The sequence below is a fragment of the Hyperolius riggenbachi genome, chromosome 3 (assembly GCF_040937935.1).
Source record: "Hyperolius riggenbachi isolate aHypRig1 chromosome 3, aHypRig1.pri, whole genome shotgun sequence".
NCBI lineage: Eukaryota > Metazoa > Chordata > Amphibia > Anura > Hyperoliidae > Hyperolius > Hyperolius riggenbachi.
This window is the reverse complement of record NC_090648.1, coordinates 513224218-513230217: the sequence shown is the minus strand read 5'-3', so window position 1 is coordinate 513230217 and position 6000 is coordinate 513224218.

Below are 6000 nucleotides of genomic sequence, written 5' to 3'. Positions count from 1 at the left end.
GTCAGATTATTTTGAATATTTTGCCAGAGAGGCATCTAATTTCGGGCATTTCATCCATTTATTAACGTCCTCTTCTCTGAAAGGAAATCTGCGTTTAGCAGATTTAGGAATGAACAGTCTCCTCTCAGGTTCCTTCCACTACGTTACCATGATATTCTTTAAGGATTGGTGAATTGGAAAGGCTCTGCTTTTGTACTAGGCCTCCATAAACTCTATCCTGTACCGAAGTTTGGGCTAATTCCTCTAATATTTTCTGTGGAGTAAACTGCCTTTAGTAATTCCCGAGTCTCCTCAGGTAGAAACAGAAATTTAGGATCTTTATACTTAGTACCGTCCACCTCAGATTCCTCTGAATGAATATCTACCTCCTCTTCTGACCCCTCCATCTGTTCTTCTTCCTCCTCCTCATTCAACATAGTTGGAGTATGAGGGGTAAATAGATTAGGTCTGATATTAGAAGGCCCCGATCGCTCTGTAATAGACCCTGCTCCTTCCTGACTCATGGGAATAGACTGACCCCCTTTGAGTTCTCTCAGGGCCCCTCTAATGTCCTGCCTTATAGAGTCCATAAATTGCTTGACTAGCCCCATTGACTCCGAGGCTAAAATATTATCTGTGCATTTTAAACATATTAGCTTTGGCCAGGAAGGGTCTAATTTAGAGAAGCAATTCTGACATTTCTTGTCTGCAGACATCCCCTTTAGAAACAAAAAACAAAAGAATAGGGAGAGATGCTAAGAATCCATTTTTCCTAACTAAAACACTTCACGAAAGTACATAAACATGCAAAGGCACAAGCGCATACATTACCGATACAGCGCTGCCTGAAGGCATAGAGCCCGCCGTGGCATCCGCCTCTGAATGCTGCCTGAACGGCGTCTCCTGCTGCTCCATGCTGTCCCATGGAGCCCCGGAAGTACGGCTTGTAAAAACTTCCTGTAAGGGCTGGGGACGACATTGCCCAAATAAGGAAATAGCCCCTCCTCCAGCCAGCTTCTGCCCTCCCGGCTTGAAGCGTCTGACGTCCTTACGTGCGAGACCGTCTCCTCACTTTGAGCTGCACAGGACGCCAGACATTCAGCAAACGCCGCTCCACTATTCCGGGGGGAAAAAGCACTCCAAGCAACCCCACCACACCTGGAGTCCGCTTTAGAGATGCCTCCCTATGTGCCTACAAGACAGGTAGGATGAAGGCTTCCCAGCGCCTGATCACAGGCCAGAAAGGGACACTATCCTAATGCAAAATTACTCTGCCTAACCAGACATAGGAGAAATGAAAAATCCAACAGCTACGACTGTCAACTGTGTCCCCGGTAGGCCGGAAACACTCGATACTGAAGGGAGTAGGAAGGGTGGGGGCTTTTAACAATAACAATAATATTTATATAGCATTTCTCCCTGGGGACTCAAAGCGCTGTGACCCTGCATTATGCAGTCTCAAAGGCTCGGGAAAAGAGGTGAGTTTTTAGCTTTTTTTTTTAAAGCTGTCCAGAGAGGGAGCCTCTCGTACTGATTGTGGAAGTGAGTTCCATAGAGTAGGGGCTGCGTAGGAAAAGGCCCGAGCACCAAATGTTAAAGGGGAACTTCAGCCTAAACAAACATACTGTCATTAAGTTACATTAGTTATGTTAATTAGAATAGATAGGTAATATAATTTTTTACCCACCCTGTTTTAAAAGAACAGGCAAATGTTTGTGATTCATGAGGGCTGCCATCTTTGTCATGGGGGCAGCCATCTTTTTGGTTGAAAGGAGGTGACAAGGAGCATGAGACACAGTTCCAACTGTCCTGTGTCCTGATAACCCCTCCCAGCTGCACACGCTAGGCTTCAAATGTCAAATTCAAAATGTAAAAAGAAAAAAAATTGCACCAAAACAGCTGAACGAGAGCAACAACATCAGAAATCCCATCATGCTTTGCACAGCATCAGGGGAAAAAGGCCCGGGCAGTTTTCTTCTGTGCAGCTAAAAATGAGGCTTGGATAAGAGAAACAAAGTTCTGATGCTGTGAAACTGTTAAAGAAACACCAGGCCTTTCCAGTGCTGCTGAGTCGATTTTTAGTCCGGAGGTTCACTTTAAGTGTATCCTGGGAATAATCAGCTTCATCTTGTTGGCAGAGTGGAGGGGCATAAAGTCCCAATAGATCTGCTATGCATTTGGGTCCCTGGTGTAGAGCCTTGAATGTCAGCAGGCAGATCTTAAAATTGATTCTCCATTTTACTGGCAACCAGTGAAGAGTTTGCAGTACTGGGGTGATGTGTGAGCTGCGGGGGGCATTGGCTAGTAGTCTGGCTGCAGCATTCTGTACTAGCTGTAAGGGGCGCAGAACCTTTTCTGTAGATCCGATAAACAGGGCGTTGCAGTAGTCTAGGCGGGAGGATACAAATGCATGAACCAGGGCAGGTAGGTCTTCAGCTGGGATAAGGTGTTTGATTTTCGCTATATTTCTTAGATGGAAGAAGGAAGACTTGACGACAGCTGATATCTGCTGTTTGAGTTTTAGATGTCCATCCAGGATCACCCTAAGGTTTCGCACAGAGTCTTTATACTGTACAGTATCTCCCCCAATTGCTAGTTTGAGGTGGTGAGCGTTTTGAACTTTATCCATCATGTGTGGACCACCTACCACCAACACCTCTGTTTTGTCAGAGTTCAGCCTTAGCCAGCTGGTGTTCATCCAATTTTGTAAATCCACTAGACACGCATTTATGGATGCTGATGGGTCTTGGGTGCCAGGCTTGAAGGACAGATACAGTTGTGTGTCATCTGCATCACAATGGTATCCTAGGCCATAGTTCTGGATTATTTTGCCCAGTGGGAGCATGTAGACTGCAAAGAGTAATGGCGATAGTACAGAACCCTGTGGAACTCCATAGGGAAGTGGCACTGGATTAGAGTAGTGTGTGCCCAGACATACTTGCTGTGTCCTGCCAGATAGGAAGGTCTGAAACCAGCTTAGAACAGTACCCCTTAGGCCACAGTAATTCTTCAGTCGCTGGATTAGTATTTCATGATCCACAGTATCAAATGCTGCAGACAAGTCAAGAAGAATCAGAATTGAGCAATCACCCTTGTCCCTTGCTGTAAGTAGGTCATTCATTACTCGGACTAATGCCGTTTCAGTGCTGTGCCTTTTCCTGAATCCTGACTGAAAAGTATCAAAGATGTTATCTGTAAGCCTGGCTTCCAGCTGGTTGGCGACTACTTTCTCGATAACTTTTGATAGGAATGGTAAGTTCGCAACAGGTCTGTAGTTGGTTACAGAATCAGGATCTAGTGATGGTTTCTTCAAGAGGGGTTTTTGGATTGCTTTCTTTAGTTCTTCTGGGAAAAGTCCACTTTGCAAGGAGCACTGAGTGATTTTGTGAAGTGCTGGCCTGATCAGCTCTGGGCACTGCATTAAGGATCCAGTTGGGCCAGGATCCAGGTCGCAGGTAGTGGGACGGAGACTTTGAATGAGAATTCCAAAATCTTCTTCACTCAGAGTGTCAAAGACTTGCCATGGTGGTACGGTAGTAGGCAGATGCAAAGTCCAGTGGTCAATTGATGTAGTTGGTGTAATGCTGGCACGGATGGTAGACACCTTGTTTGTGAAGAAGGCAGAGAATTCTTCACACCTTTCCCTGGAGAATGTGGTTGGGGCTTTTAGGCAGGAAGGATTGCAGAGTGATTCCACTGTGTGGAAGAGTTGACCAGCTCTGTTGTTGGCTGTAGATATTTTGTGCAAGATAAAGTCTGATTTTTTCCTTGGTTATTGCTTGTTGGTATTGTCTGAGGTGTTGAACTAGGCTAGATTTGTGCTCCTCAGTCCCTGATTTACGCCACTGTCTTTCAAGTCTGCGCCCTTTCTTTTTTAGATCCATGATGGTTTTCTCAAACCAATTAGCTTTCTGCTTTTTGGTTGCCGATTTGGTGCGCCATGGGGCAATACTGTCAAGTGTTTCATATATCGTGTTGTTGTACTGGGTTACTAGAGAGTTTGGGTCCATTTGACTGTGGAGCAGATTTGTAAAAACAATAGTTACTCACCGGGTAACGTTCTTTCTAGTGATCCTCTGGGACAAGACTCCGAGATATCCACGCCCCTTCCAGGAAATATTTCAATCCCTCCCCTATAAAAGAAAGGCCATGAGAATCTCCCCTCAGTCTTAAATAATAACTGTCTAGAACTCTTCCTTTCACTTATTTATACTATGAACCGCTCCATACCAAGTACAGAATTAATCTATTATACCCCAATCGGGTGGGACTCTTGTCCCAGAGGATCACTAGAAAGAACGTTACCCGGTGAGTAACTATTGTTTTATCCAGTGATCCTCTGGGACAAGACTCCGAGATGATAAGCAAGAATCAAACCTCAGGGTGGGTAGCAGCCTTCAGGACCTTACGACCAAAGGCTTGCTGTTGTTCTGATAACACATCCAACTTATAATGTTTCACAAAAGTGTTAAAACTTGACCACGTAGCGGCTTTGCAAATCTGCTCCGGGGTAGCACCAGAATTATGTGCCCAGGATGATGCCACTGCTCTAGTTGAATGTGCCGTGAAGGACAACGGGAGTTCCAGGTTCAACAAAGAATAAAACATATTAATAGCTTTCTTAATCCATGTAGATATAGTAGATTTGGATGCAGTACAACCTTTATTCTTACCCTCAAATAGGACAAACAAGGAATCCGACTTCCTAAATTCTGAAGTAGTCTTGATATAGTGTAAAATACACCTTCTAACATCTACTAGGTACAGATCTTTATCCTTCTTTCCCCCCCCCTGGATACTAAAAGAAGGAATAACAATAGATTGAGATCTATGGTATTTGGACACCACCTTGGGAAGAAACCCTGGGTCTGTCTGCAAAACTAATCTGTCTCCTAAATCCTGAAAATATGGAGGCTTACAAGATAACGCTTGTATCTCACTGACCCTCCTTGCTGTAGATATGGCGGTGAGGAACACAGTTTTAAATTGTAACATGCAATAAATCACTCTGGTCCAATGGTTCAAATGGAGTCCTGGATAACCCTTTTAGCACTGACGGTAGATCCCACGGGGACACATTAGGTGCTTTTGTTGGAACCTGTCTACTAATAGCTTTAAAAAATCTTACCACCAAGTCCTCCGCAGCTAATTTTTTACCTGTCATGGCAGCCAAGGCTGAAACCTGCACTTTTAATGTGCTGACCGATAAACCTTTTTCCCAACCTTCCTGCAAAAAATCCAATAATGCTGGAATAGAAAAAGAATCATAGGAGGAAGAATCTAACCAATGAAAAAAAGTTTTCCAATACTTAATATACATACTTCTGGTAGAATCCTTTCTACTTTTCAATAAAGTTTGAATAACCCTACTGGAAAGTCCCTTGCTCTTAAGCCAAACTACCTCAGGATCCAGGCTGCTAGTTTTAACTTTTCCACCTCCGGATGCCAAAGCTTTCCTTGGTACAGTAGATCTTTCCTGTCCGGCAGCTTCAGAGGAGGTTCCACAGCTAACTTTTTTAGAATTGAGAACCAACTTCTTTTTGGCCAAATCGGTGCAATCAGAATTAATGGGGCTTGAATCTCCTTCCATTTTTTGATGACTAATGGAATGAGAGGCAGAGGAGGAAAAGCAAACGCCAGAGGAAAGTTCCATACTTGTGACAGCGCATCTATCCCTCAAGGCTCGTCCCTTGGATTTATCGAGCAAAAAACTGGCAGAAGAGCATTCTGCTTCGTCGCAAAAAGATCGATTGAAGGAACACCCCAGACATCTGAAATCAGAGCAAAAACCTCTCTGTTCAGGGCCCATTCTCCCGGAAGAACAGCATTCCTGCTTAGTTTGTCCGCGTCTAGATTCTGAAGACCCTTCAGATGAAGAGCTTTCAGAGATAGCACATTCACCTGGGCCCAAGTACAGATTTCCTTTGCCTCCTCTTGCAACCATTCCGACCTCGTGCCCCTTGCTTGTTTATATATGCCACAGTGGTGGAATTGTCTGACCTCACCATAACATGTTTGTTT